This window comes from Alligator mississippiensis, chromosome 3, assembly GCF_030867095.1.
Source record: "Alligator mississippiensis isolate rAllMis1 chromosome 3, rAllMis1, whole genome shotgun sequence".
Taxonomy (NCBI): Eukaryota; Metazoa; Chordata; order Crocodylia; family Alligatoridae; genus Alligator; species Alligator mississippiensis.
This window is the reverse complement of record NC_081826.1, coordinates 270,130,746-270,145,762: the sequence shown is the minus strand read 5'-3', so window position 1 is coordinate 270,145,762 and position 15,017 is coordinate 270,130,746.

The window sequence follows — 15,017 nt, the reverse complement described above, 5'->3', positions numbered from 1 at the left end:
TCCAACGTTGCCCCTGCTTTTCCTCCGGCTCCCCACATATCTGAAAAAGGACTTTTTATTGTCCTTGATGCTCAAAGCTAGCTGGAGTTCAGTTGCAGCCTTGGCTTTCCTGGTCAGTTCCCTACAGGACCGGACCAGTGCAGAATAATCCTCCTTGGAGGTGACTCCCATCCTCCATCCTTTGTAGGCCTTTCTTTTAAGCCTCAGGAGGTCTGCTAGGTCCCTGGAGAGCCAGGGGGGCTGCTGTGCCCTCTTGCTGCCTTTCTTCCGAGATGGAATAGACTTAGTTTGTGCATTGAGGATCGCTCCCTTGAGGAGCAACCACTCTTCTTGAACTCCCCTCTCCCTGTGGTCACAGTCCCTTAGGGCCTCACTGACAAGCCTCCTGAGCTTGTCAAAGTCGGCTTTCCTGAAGTCAAGGACTTCCGTGTTGCTGACCGACTTGCCAGCTTTTCGGCGGATGGTGAAGGTGATCAGCTCGTGGTCGCTGTCACCCAGCTTCCCATCGATAACTAGGTCGCCGACTAGGTCCTCCCCAGTAGCCAGTACCAGGTCGAGCAGCGCTTTGCCTCTCGTTGGCCCATAGACTTCTTGAGTCAGGTAGAGGTCATCCACGCACGAGAGGAAGCTCTGCGACCGCTCAGATTTTGCTGAGCGATCCTCCCACGAGATGTCCGGGTAATTGAAGTCACCCATGACAACCATGGTCCTGGAGCAAGCTGCCTCAGCCAGTTCCCGGGCAAACTCCTGGTCAAGCTCAGGACTTTGGGTGGGAGGTCTGTAATAGACTCCCACCATTGTGTCCCCTGTGCCGTGTTCCCCACGGATTTTAACCCAGAGGGTCTCCAGCCATCCACCCTGGTCGCCAATATCGGCTTGCAGGGACGCGTAGCTTTCCTTAACATAGAGAGCTACACCCCCGCCCCTTTTCTCTACACGATCCCTCCTGTACAGGGCATAGCCATCTATCCCCGTGGTCCAGTCATGGGTGGAGTCCCACCAGGTCTCCGTGATCCCTATGACATCATAATTGTTTGCACTGAGCAGGAGGATGAGCTCCTCCTGCTTATTCCCCAAGCTCCTGGCATTAGTGTAGAGGCAGGCAAGTGCCCCCTGGGGGGCTCCTTCCTTGCCCACAGATTTTACCAGGGCTGGGGCCGGGGTGGGCTCCCTTGAGTGCCGTGATCCGCTGGCTTTGGAAGGATTGTTCAGTGGGCCAGCAGTGGCGGTAGTCCCCCCGTCCCCCAACGGGCTTAGTTTAAAGCCCGGTGGAGCAGGTCAGCCAGTCTGGCTGAGAAGAGCCTCCTCCCTAAGGGAGAGAGGTGGAGACCATCTCTTCCCAGCAGCTCGCTGCCTCTCTCGCCAAAGAGTGGGCTGTGGTCATGGAAGCCAAAGCCTTCCTGACGACACCAGCGCCGCAGTCTTTGGTTGACCACATAGATCCTCCTGTCCCTTCTCAGCCCATAGCCTGAGACTGGGAGGATTGACGAGAACACCACCTGTGCCCCCAGACCCTTGAGCCCCACTTCCAAATCCCTGTAGCGCCTCATGACCTGGCTGGGAGTGCTCCGAGCCGTGTCATTGGTGCCCACATGAATTAGGAGCATGGGATAGTGGTCTGTGGGTTTGAGGAGCTTGGGGATCCTCTCCGCAATGTCCCAGATGTGGGCCGCTGGGAAGCAGCAGACTTGCCGGGCTAAGGGGTTGGGGTGGCAGATTGGCCCCTCCGTCCCCCTCGGGAGGGAGTCTCCCACAACAAACACCTTACGTTTTGTCTTGGGGAGAGCAGGGGCGGGAGCTGCAGTTAGGCCCATGTTGCCTGTGGGGGCTGGCAACTCAGCAGGCTCTGCTGGGGCGGCAAGAGGTGCGTACCTGTTGCTCAGTTCTGGTGGGGGAGGGGCCTTGGTGCGGCGGGCCTTAGGGCCCTTGACCACCTTGGTCCATGCCCCTGGCTGGACACAGCAGGAGGTCCCAGAGTCCTCCTTTGGCGTGGAAGGAGACTGTGATCTACTCTCTGCCTCCCGGGGGAGAAGGGCCTGGCAGTACGAGTCTATCTCCTGCTCGCAGTCCCTGATGGCACGCAGTCTCTGGACTGTGGCCTGGAGCTCCTCCAGCTGGCGTGCCAGAGACCCCAAAAGGGAACAGACCCCACAAGGGGAGGTCGCCATGTTCCCAGGCCCCAGAGCCTGAAAAAGGGACAGGCAGCCCCTGCAGCCGAGAGCCAGGGGCTCCGTCTGGGTGGCCGTCTCTGAGGTGCCGGGGGGGGGGCCGCGGAGCCCGAGGGGACCCTCGGGGTGCGGCGCGTGCCCATCCGTGTCATGCCTCTGGTAGGCTGGCTATGGCTGGGGCTGTCTGCCCTGGGGGGTGCGCAGGCAGGGTCCAGCTCCCTCCTGCACACCCTCCCGCACAAACTCACACGCCGGCAGAGAAGCGCGCCTGTTTGCGCAGCCTGTTCATGCGGCTCCGGTCGCGTGGCTCCCTGTGGGGCTGGGCGAAGTAGGGGCCTGGGCGGGGCTTGACCCGGCCCGGCTCCACTCAGCCGCTGCCTCCCACACACACACTAAAGGGGTTAGCCCCCTCTCTCCACAGGCCCTGCTTACCCCGGCTGTGCTGGGGGTCAGCGGGGGGCTCCGCGGCTGCTGGAGGGTTTCTGGGGGGCTTCGGGGGAGCGGGGGCGCAGCAAGCTTTCACCCGTGCGTCTCTCGCCGCTCCCGTGTCTAACTGATATATAAGACTGTGCCTTCCTATTTGCCCTTTATTCAAATCGTGACTTCTGCCACTCCATTTGTGTTACTAGTGCTGGTTAAGAAAGCAGATTTTTTTTCACAAAAAGGTTTTAAAATGATTGGATTAGTTTTATTTGGGATTTTGTTTTCAGTATAGACTCTCCACACAGGAAGAAAAAGGAAGAAAATATATTCATCATCATTTAAAATAATGCACAAAATAATTTATGCAAATAGTTCTTACTCAGTAGACTGTCTGCAAGTAGCTACATGTGAGCAATCCAAAAAGACTGAGCTGTCTTAATTAGTTTCGAATGAACATGAGGATGGCATGTTGCCTTGGTGAATGAGAGCAATGCTAAGAATTAAGTTTCTGGTACAAATGCTTGTGATGGTGAGTTCAAAATTTACTTTTTGTGGATATTAGCTATTTACTTGATCTTCCTGAAGTGCCTTTAGAGGCTTCTTGTTGGAGAGTTGAGGGAAGCCACCTGGGAAAAAAAGGTTCACCAGGTTCTCAGCAATGGAAATAAAAGTAGGCTGTGAACACAAAGCTTTCATAAGCTTGCTTTTTAACGAATGTTTTTTAATGTATGCATCAAACCTCAAGCCCAAGTTTAAAACCATGTCCAGACTAGGTTACAGATCCTTGGATCAACATGGCGAAGTAACACATTTTTAAAGGTGTGAAGCCTGTGTGCATTTGAGTTTATAAGTATGTTGGCTAATTCATTAGAACCATAGAAGCATAGAGTTGGAAGAGATATCAAGGGTCATCTGATCCAGCCCTTTGCTATTCATAAACTGAACCTATTTCCCTAGTCTAGACAGGGTCAACATTTGAATGGATTTGAGATGTATAAATATTTACATTGCCTGCGTTCTACCGCAGAATACCAGGTCTACAGTAAACAAATTGGGGAGCTTTTCCAGTTATGGAGTTGCTAGCTTTTCAAAAGTCTAGTTTGCTTACAGGGGATAGTCTGTAAAGCCATTTTCTGTAAGAACAGTGTTTATGTCCCTGACCACTTTCTTGTCAAATGAAGGTGGTGTGTGTTCTATTCAGAGCATTGTTTAACCATTAACTAATTAGTCCACACAACAACCCCTGAAGTACCAACTCACTGAACAGATAATGAAGGGAAATGGAGGCAGAAATATCCCAGAAACAGTCAGTAGCAAAATGAGAATTAGCTTAGGAAATCCTGCTGGGTTTTCGCTACAACCAAAAACCCAGCAACATGGAAGATATCGAATTTTGCCATTTGAACTTTTTTCCAACTACTCAGTTGGTGTAATAAAATGGTCACAATGCTCTTAGGAAATCCTGACTTCCAGTCCTGTGTTTAGGCATTATCTTTCCTTTCCTAATGACATGGAGTAAATAGAATCCCATTAATTCAGTTTGATAATACAGTATGATACTTCACACCAGACCTTGGTTTAGCTCCACCATTTTTACTCATATCATGGAGGACTAAAGGGCAACTTTATTAAATCCTCTCTGTTCCTCTGACCAAGGGCACTCCTAAGATAGATTGCAGCAGCATTGACAGAGTGATGTTACCCTATCATAGAACTACATCATAACTCGAGTTTTCATTAAAAATATTATTCCAAAATAGACTTTAGGAAGGAATTCTGAGTAGATGGATCATTGACATGACCAACTGTCTATTATGTGAGTATTTTCTTAGGCTTATTCTGTAGACCAGGATCTGAAGAATAATATAGAATCTTTCCTCCTGCTCAGTTATTATGCATGTTAAACGCTTTTACAAAAAAAACCCCAAATAGATCATGCACTCTAGCAATTTTTCCAGCTTCTATTTCTTGGCTGTCTTTTACTTTTAAATGTGCCTTGGCACTAGTCTAGAATATGGAGTAAGCGCTTGCACAATATCGTGCTTTAAATAGGTCAAGTAAAACTAAAAACTCACACACACAAACTTATGCTCGGATTTCAGTTTGAATTTTACAGTTGATTTCTCTTTCCAGTGATATGAATCAAAATGAGAGATCCACACAGCCGGAAGCTCTGATACTGCAAAAACAGATCATTTTCTGGCCAAGATTTTTCATTTTGAAGCAAAGCTATTTTATGATTACAAGGCAAACTATCCAACCTCAGGTTTGCCAAGGACAACCACCCCCTGCTCATCATCACAGCCTGTGTGCTGCATAACATCTGTGAAGCCCAGGGGGAGCTCTTCCATGAGACCTGGGCAGAGAAGGCACAGTGCATGGAGGACACCTGGCAGTGAAAGTGCCACCTGCAACAGCAGCAGCAGTGGCAGCCCTGCCCTACCCAGGCCCAAAGAGAGCCTCACACCCTCCAGTGGGGGCCAGGACACCGGGTGCAGGAGGTCCTGGTTGACCACCTCCTCCAGCACTCCCTGCTCTAGCCCAGAAGCATGGCTGCCTACGAGCCCCACACTCCCATGCCAGCCCTAAGCACCTCACTCACTGCAGACATGCCTCAAAAGAACAAGTTATTATTTTCCTCACATCAAACAGACCCCCCCTCCCACTCCTCCCTCCCTCCCCAACAAACAAAGTCCCCTTCCCGCCTCAACAGAGCCCCTCCACCACCCAACCCACCCACCAACAATAAAACACCTTCCTCCCCATGAAAGCTTTGTTCAATATCCATTGTGTGCCATCCCAGGGTGCGGGGCTGTGAGGTGGGGGCACCAAGGGGTCAGAGCCTGGGGATAGGTGGCTAGCACCCTGGCCTCTGGCTGATCCCCCATGAGCACACACCATGGAGAGTGCGTTGGATGGGGGCTCACCCAGGGGCAATGGCAGCCAGTGCCCTCCTGGTGCGGGTGGCTCCCCCTCTGTCAGGTGGTGTCCAGGGCCAGCAGGGCTGGCATGCAGTCCTGGCCCCACTGTAGGCAGCTCTGGCTCTGATCCCGCATGGAAGCAGGGTGAGTGGCAGGACTGGGCCAAGGCAGGGCCCTGGGTGGTGGAACATCTGGGGCAGGGGTCAGGCCAGGGGCTCCTGGCTGCTGGAAGTAGCACAAGACCTCCCAGGCCCAGGTGGAGGTCTGCTGCTGGGCAACAAGTGGCTGCCAGGGGGCGGGTGGGTCTAGGGTCAGAAGCTGGCAGTAGATGAAGTGAAGCTGATTTCCAGGGCCAGAATGGTGTCCAATACCTAACGGTCATCATCCACAGCCTGCACTTCGCAGTCATGTGCCTCCATGTGCTGATTTTGCACCTCCCTGCAGGCGACTTCTTCTGACTGCCACCTATCCTGGTGGGCCACATTCCCCACCAGCCATGCCGAAGCATTCCCCAGCCAGTCCTCTGATGCTATGACCAGGTAGTCCAGGAGAAGGGTCCTGTCCAGTGTCCTCCTCTGATGGAGCCGGCACATCCACAGGGCCCCAGCTGTGGGTGGCAGCTAGCCTGACACTGCATCCCAGCTGCCAAGGGTGGCCTCTGCCATATGCAGCTGCAGGCCCTGTAGAGCCATGAGATAGAAGCAGCTTGTGAGAGTTTGCAACTTTTTAGTGATAAGATGCTCTGTACCAAGGGCTGTGTGCTACCTGGCCTCAGATCGGAGTCTGGCATGCAGAGGTGGCCAGGAACCATTGGAAGTTGGCTTGGCAGGCCTGGGCCCAGGCAGTCTCCAGCCAAGACCCCTATCCCCACTCTCTCCCCTGGGGCCAGTGCTGGCCACAGGCAGCCTGCCTCCCCCACCCCCTTCCCAGGTCATGACAGGCCAGGCTCTTGGCAGCACCTGCTGCCCCTGCTCCAGACCCGGCTCCACCACCCCTGCTCCTCCAGGCCAACTGCTATGCTGCACTGCTGCCCAGCCCATGGTGTCCAGACTTGGGTGCACAGGGCTCCTGAACAACAAAGACAGAAATTGTCCATACCCTTTCCCTCCCTTCAAGGGTCTTCTCTGGAGAGGTGCCCTGGGGCCGGGCCCCCCCACCACTACTGTGCTCCGAGTTTGCCCCTGCTGCTTATGCCCTGGGCAGTGCATGAAGAGTTGTTTGTGTGAACCAAGGGGTGCCCAACCCACTACACCCTGTTGTTGTTCATGGCCATGGTGCCCCGCCCTGGGTGCACCTGTGAACCTGGCATGGGACCCTCAGCTTTGATGGTGTAGGGGCAAGCCCAGGCTGCCCCTCAACCTATGCCATCACCTAGAAGGCTACCTGTGGCTGTGCTACACATCCCTGTCCTCCACAGCTGAGGAGGACACTGCCACTGTCATTGGCAGATTCCTTGGCATTTGAGAGGCTTGTGCCTGCCAAGCTATGGAGGCACAGACTGCTCAATAAAGTTTGGCACTGTCTCCCACCTCCCTGAGTGCTGTGGAGGAGAAATCTAAGGCCAAGGGAGTGCAGGCAGGGAAGGAGAGCAGGGACAGAAGTGGGGAGAACCCTCCCTCCAGAATGGGACTTACCATATGGCCGGGGCTCATGGTTAGAGGCTCCATGCAGTCACAGCTGTAGGCAACAGCGTGCAGCTTTGGGAGGTGTCCTCGGATGGTGGAGTGCAGCAGATGTGTGCCTGGCCAAGGGTCCAGCCCTGGGGAGGAGCTGGCACTGCTGGCAGCCAACAGTGTCAGGGCCAGCTATGCCTCATGGCAGGGGCTGGGGATGAGGAGCTGGCACAGCAGGTGCTGGTCAGGCTCCTGAGCTGCTGGTGGAGGGTGCAACTGGTGAGCTCAGCAAGAGGGGATGCTGGATACCCAAGGGGCCCTCCACTGGTGACATGTCACCAGGGGTGCCAGACCAGGGCAGGGGCTTGGGCAGGCCATTTCTGCTGCTATAGGCAGCATAGCTATGGCCTTGGTCCTAGGGTATAAGGATCTCCATCAGTTGCTGCATGAAAGGCATGGACTTACGGTCACTCTCTGACTAACGATTGTGGTTGGTGCCCACAAGGCCTTGAGCTGTATGTGGCACTGCTGTGCTGACTGGTTGTGCCCATGCTCCAGCATCTGGGCTGACAGCCTCTCATACATGTGGGTGTCAGAGTACCTGCTCCACTCGAACTGGCACTGCACCTCTGTGGAGGAATCATCCCTCCACTCTGCTTCACTGCTGTAAGCAGGAAACCCCTCCCCTATCTGTTTAATTTAACACTGGGTTGTGACCTGGGCTGGAGACATGCCTGAGGGATGGGGACCCTGCTCCCTTTGTCTCAAGTTTCTCACCTTTGCAGGTCATGGGTCTAATCCCCTCACCTGGGAAGTTGATGTCATTTGGAAGCACCAGGCAAGAGCCAATGGGGCCGCTTCTGGTGGGAACTTAGTGATGAGGTCAGAAAGGTTATTTAAGGGTCCCTCCATCTTGGGGGAGGGAGGAGAACCATGTTTTGGGGACACAACTGCAAAATCATGCTGCCTCTAGAGCAGGCTTAAGCAGCCCCTGGATGGAATTGTAAGTAACCTATCTGCATAGTAGCCAGTAACTTAGATCTAAGTGTTCTAGACTCAAAGGGCCCACGTGCCTTGTACACTGTTTTGCTTAAGGCTGTTTTCTTTCAAAGTTCCTTTTGGTTTGTATTCCTTCCCTAAGTCCTCCCTCTCCAAACAGGAAAGCTATCTATCAGAGCAAGCCCTATTGTACATGTTTGAGAGGGATTGGGCAAGCCTTTTTGCTCCCTTTGCTCAGCTGACTAAGAGAAGCTACTTCTATGCTTCAGGCTAATAGAAGCACCCCAAGATCCTAAGGTCTACAGGGCCTGTGTATCCCAGGTGACATAGGGCCCAAAGGCCTGAGTCTGGGTGGTGACAGTGGTTACTCCAGGCTTACTACTGTGCTCCAGGAAGGAGATTGACCTGAAATCCATGCCCTTGGGGAGGTATCTGAAGCCTAGTTTTTAGTGGGGTGCAATGAGGCAGGTGTCTCGGTGCAGGAGCACCCCCTACTGGCCTGCCTCCACCTTACCCCACAGTGCCATGAGGTCGCCAGTCTCCTCCTGCAACCAGTTGGGGCCTTATCTAGCAGGCATGGGTGTGGGCACAGCCATGGATGAGGAGGATGCCATTGTGGGCCTGTGCCAGCTCTCTGGGCCCCTGTGTGGCTGTCCCTGTGCTGCCAGGCCTGGATAGCTCCCTGCAGTGCCCAGCTCAGGGGCCCAGTGTGGGACTGGCAGCTGTGTGACAGAGGCAATGCCCTGCAGCACCTGCCAGCTCAGGGCAGGTGCTAGGGGTGGGCTGTAAGCAGGTGGTGCTTGTCCCGGCAGCCAGAAGCTGCCTGCATCTGGGCCTGGGGGTTGGCAGTCCTGGCAGAAGCCTGCAGCAGCCTGCAGGCCTGGACAGCACAGGCATGGGAGGCATGCAGCACTGCGATGCCAGGCAGTGGCACCGGTGTGCAGGCAGCCTGCCCAGGGGCACCTAGGGGCATAAGCCTACAGGTTTGCCCCAGGGCTCTGAGTGCCTGCAGGCTTTTAAAGGCCTAAGGCAGGGGCTGCCATAGAGGCAGCCCAGCCTTGGGACAGGAGAGGCTCCCAGCCTGGAGCCTGGGGCTAGCCTCAGGCCAGGCCCCTAGTGGCAGGGCTGACCCAGGAAAAAACTTGTTACCAGGTTGTGTCTACATGTGCAGAACTGTGCAGTAACTAATCGCAAGTAAATTTCTACCTGCATTTGCAGGTAGCAAATTTACACATGATTAAGTGTTTTTACTGCACAGTAAGTGTGCGCACATGTAGACGTGCACACTTACTGCACAGTAAACCACGCTACTATGCAGCTAAGTATCTTGTGTAGACACTCCCTTCATCTAGTAGTTTCCTAAATCTAGTCCTGTCATGTACAGAAGTCAGCCCCTGCCTCAAAGCATCTACTTTCTCTGTCACCCTCTATTTTCATATTAAGGAATACAGGTATCAAGGTTATGCTCTCCATACAAATGTGTGGGAAGGGATGGGCTCCCTGTACTCCCGTGCCAGAGAAACTGGCACATGACCATAAAAGAATGTGTGTCTGCATCTGCGTGTGTACTTTGCATAGAATTTGAGCAGGGAGGACAAGGGCATTCATAGTCAGATCACATATGTGCACAGTGTGATGGTTTTGAATCATATACAAGTGTATATAATGTAGGACAATTAATCACAGCCAACTTCAGCGGCTTTGGTAGCAATTAGCAGATGGAAATTTCCTCAAAACCTCATGGTGGAAGCATGGCATTGAAGATGGATTTGAAGGATGACCAGAAGCTGGATTTAATAGAGATAGATATAGAGTACTTTTTTCTAAATTCAGGGTTGAGGGAGCCGGGGGGGGGGGGGGGGGGGGATATTGTTTGATTGGTTTAGCTTAAAAGCTGGGGGTTATTCTTTTCTCATTTTTACTTGTAAAGGAACAGCAAAGCTCTGACAAATTCATGCTGATGGGTATAGAGTGTGGTTTAAACAAGTATTTGAAAAGGGGGGAAAAGAAGCGAAAGGCTCACGCCTTTGAATGTCTACTAAATCCTTATTACTCCTGTTTAAAGCAAAATTGGTGCTGTTGCATCAAGTGTCCATCTGGTGGCAGTACATGTTAACAACAATTCCTCACTATGAAAAGGATTGTTATTATTCAATTAAACTAAACTTTGTTTCTCTCATCTGATGGAGGAGCCAATTTTTGGTATAAACTCAACAGCATTAAATGATGAATGCCTAATATTAAGACAGACAAGGTTCCTTGGGTGAATCTGATATCTTTTATTAGACCAACCCAAATAGTTGGAGAATAGTTATTAAGCAAGCTTTTGGGTTCAAAAACCCTTCTTCAGGCTAAGGAAGTTTCAGCAGTTGGTGTGTGCTCTTCCTGGGTGGAATGAAAAGTAAAGAAGCCAGAGGCTGGGCTGGGGAGTCAGCTGTCAGGCAGGTTATAATGTGTCATAAATCCAATGTCTATATTTAGTCCATGATTTTTAGTATCCAGGAGGCTGATGAAGTGGAGTTCATAGGCTCGTCTCTGGGAAGTGTTGTGTAAGTTTCCTTTGAGGATCAGGACTGAGAGATTGGAGAGAGAGTGGTTTTCTTGTGAGAAATGTGCCCCCACCGGTAATTGGGTATTTCTGTCTTAGATAGATTTCCGGTGTGCGTTCATTCTGGTGCGCAGTTGTTGTTTGGTCTCTCCTACGTATTTTCCATCAGGGCATTTGGTGCATTGGATGAAGTATATCACATTCCTGGAGGTGCAGCTGTAAGATCCTGGGATGCTGATGGCTCTGTTGTGGGGTGTAGTAACAGTGGGGGTGATGGAGATGTGGGGGCAGGTTTTGCATTTCTTGTCATGGCACGGTCTGGATCCTTTTGGTGTGTTCTGGGCTTGAGGAAGTTTGCTTCTGGTGATGAGGTTGGCAAGGTTCAGTGCTTGTTTGAAGGCTGGGATAGGTGGCTCTTTTCATTCCATCCAGGAAGAGCACACACCAACTGCTGAAGCTTCCTTAGCCTGACAAATGGTTTTCGAACCCGAAAGCTTGCTTAATAACTATTCTTCAACTATTTGTGTTGGTCTAATAAAAGATATCAAATTCCCCCAAGGAACCTTGTCTGCCTATGTCTTTAGACCAACACGGCTACAACCCAAACCCCTGCCTAATATTAAGGCAGACAAGGTTCCTTGGGTGAATTTGATATCTTTTATTAGACCAACCCAAATGGTTGGAGAATAGTTATTAAGCAAGCTTTCGGGTTCAAAAACCCTTCGTCAGGCTAAGGAAGCTTCAGCAGTTGGTGTGTGCTCTTCCTGGATGGAATGAAAAGTAAACAAGCCAGGGGCTGGGCTGGGCTGGGGAGTCAGTCTGCCTATGTCCTTAGACCAACACGGCTACAACCTAAACCCCTGCCTAATATTAAGGCATTCTAAGATATAAAAATAAATGGAATCCTCTTTAGGAAATGTTTCAGGGGTGTTTCCATCCAGGAAGAGCGCAGACCATCTGCAGATCCTTCCTCAACCTGACAAAGGGAGTTTGTGCCCAAAAGCTTGGTAAGAAGAATTTTTCCAACTATTTGAGTTGGTCTAATAAAAGATATTGGATTTACCCAAAGAACCTTGTTTGCCTTTAGGAAATGTGTGAGAGAATCTATTCATTAACATTTCATTTGTACTTTTGTCATATTTAAGATAGACAATTTTTATAGTTTTATACAATAGGTGATAATTTATAACAACAACAAAAATGGCAATAATGGTGGTGATAGTTGTATATCAATGATGATAAACTACTCATACCTGTTTTTCTGCTTGCTTGGAAATAATGCTGACAGGGGTTCTCAAGGGATTCACCACTGCCTGTGGTAACAGGTATGTGTAACAACACACACTAAGGAAAGTGTACTGCACGGCAAATGAACATTTTTTCTGGTACAGTTTACAGAGATGCATAATATTCTGTTTTTAATGCAGCACAGGTGGCAGCAGATTCAATTACTAAGTCTCATTAAATCATATATCTGTCTATATATAGTCATGAAATCAATGTTCTATTTCTTCTATTTGTATACAAGATTCAATTGTTAAAACAAAGACTAGTGTAGTGAAAAGGAGCCAGTTATGGTGCTCATAGGGGTTTTGAACCTTGCTAATCTCTGTTTTGATCCAAGCAATATTTCATTAGACTGTTTATTTTCATTAAGATTTTTTTGAACCTGTTTAGTGAGCTACAGTACATTTTGGAAAGTGTTTCTGGCTATAGACAAATACCATCTGCATTAAAGTAAACTTGGAATTATCTGTATATAAAAAAGATCATTAGTACAAACCAAAACCAGAAAAGGATTTCACAGTGGGCTTGAGGAGAGAACCAATAAGCATAACTGCAGAGAGGAAGAAAAATAAAGGTACTGAGTTTTAGCATGGATCATTTACAACAACTGCATATTATTGTAAATTTGCAGTTAAATTTTATTTACTATTCTTTAATATGTTTTAAAACATGTTTAAGTCTCCTGTATATAGTTTCTTATAATAAGAGAATCTGTTCTTTAGGTATATGCATGCTAACATACATGTGTATGGGAATAAAAATGTACATTATATCCTACAGAAATGTAATAAGTGTATCTGGAGTGGCTTTTTATGTGCTACAGTACTTTGCATTATCCAAGTGCAATAGGAGTTTTATTTTCATTGGTTTTTTGAATGCAAGAAACTGAGGCACAGAAAAGTTAAGTATCTTACTATGCCACACAAGGAGACAGCAATATAGAAAAATATATACTCTGGAGAGTATTTAGGCTGCTATGTTATTTGTGCATTTCATTGTATCTGTCAGCAAGTTCTAATATATTCCTTAGAATGGGCTCAGATCATAATTTATTTCAGTTATAGTTTTATTTAGAGTATAATAAATTGAAAGCTTGTCAATATTTTCTTACATGCATAGATACGTTTACCTTTTTATTTGCAAAATTACCTACACACCTTATACCTACAAACCGGGAATACTTAGGATACTGAGAATTAACATTGGCTAAAGTATAAGAAACATAGGTTTGTTCTCCTCCTGTTACTAAGGCAGCTCTAATATATAGTCTAAGGTAGCAGTGGGCAAATCTACACATGCATTTGATCTGAGATCAGTTTACTTGCAAGTAAACTACTCACGAGTAAACACTCTCGGGCAGGCATCTACATATGCAGGGACTAGGGAGCAGATTTGCTGCTCTTAGCACCAAACTTCCTGCAGTCCTGCAGTGGGTCCCCGCCACCATCGGGGGGAGGTCCAGGCTTTGGCTGCAGCTGCCAGCCCTCTTGAAAAGCTAGCACTGCTTCCTGCTCCCTGGCCAGCCACTTCCCTGGCCGGGGGCAGTGTGCACAGTGCAGGGGCAGCATGCGGAAGCTCTTCTCTTCTGCCTCCCTGTGCCATGGCTTCTCCAGCCCCTGCCCCTGGCAGCAATGGTCAGTGCCCCAGGCTCCTGCTGGCCACTGCGATGGCCCTGCTGAGCCACTGCACCAACTGCCAGCTGGCCCATGGCTGCTTGGCCACTCCCAACTCTTCCACATGTGATGACCACCAGCCTGACCCCATTGCGCCATCCCAAGGCCACCACTGCCATGCAGCTGCTGCCTGAACCCCATCTGACTGGCCATACCCAGGCAGGGATGCCACTGATGAGCTTCTGGATCCTACCACCAGAGCCACCCTCGCTCTTCTGGGCCTCCAGCCCCACCACCTCTGGGCCCACCAGACTAGCCAGAACTGGTGGTGGCACATTGTTCAGCACACCTGGGCTGATGAGCAGTGGCTGGAGACTTTCCATAAGACCCAGGCCACCTTCCAGGACCTCCTGGAGTAGCTCCATCCCCACCTGGGGCAGCAGCACACCAGCAATTGGTCATCCATCCCAGACCAGGCTCCTGGATGCTGGATGTTGGACTGGACCTCCTCCCAGACCCATGTGAGGGGGGCCTGCTGCTGAGCAGCAGGAAGCTGTCAGGGGACAGGCAGGGCTAGGATCGAGTGCTGGGCAGTGGGTGGCACAAAGGTGACCACCAGGGCCAGAACAGTGTCCAGCACCCGGTGGTCATGGTCTGTAGCCTGCACTGCCTAGCCCAGGATCGTGTTTTACTCCTGCAGTGCCTCCAGATGCTCATGCTCCAGAGTCAGGAGCTGTACCTGAAACTCCTGGTTTACCCAGCCCTGTGCATCCTTGTAGGCCATGTCCTCCACCCACCAGGCCCATGAGTCCTCCAGCTGATCCTCCAAGACTGCCATCAGCCACTCCAAGAGGACAGTAAGGTCCTGGGTCCACCTCTAACAGAACCAGCAGCAATGACCCTGAGGCTGCATCCCTGCTGCCAAGCGTGGCCTCTCCCCCGCATGCAGCTGCAGGACTTGCAAAGCCATGAGAAAGAAGCTGTTTGTGAGAGTTTGCAACATTTCTCAGATAAGATGCTCTGTACCAGGGACTGTGTGCTGCTCAGCCTTAGATTGGGGATTGGGCATGCACAGGTGCCCAGGGACCATAATAAGCCAGGTGGGCAGGTCTGGGCTCAGGGGGCTGCCAGCCAAGACCCTGCCCCCACTTGCTCTCCTGGAGCTGGCAGGCCACTGGCTGCTGGCCACAGGCAGCAGGTAGCCTGCCTCCCCTGCCCCCTTCCCAGGGCAGGATAGGCCAGGCTCCTGGCAGCACCTGCTTCCACAGATCCAGACCCCATGCCCTACCTCTTTGTGCAGGCCAGCCACTCTCCTGTGCTTTTACCCAGCCCATGGCACCCAGGCTTGGGAGGCACAGGGCTCCCAGACAACTGGGACAAGGACCTGCCAATGCCCCCATCTGCCCCACAAGGGGCCTCTCCAGGGATGTGCCCCATGGACAGTC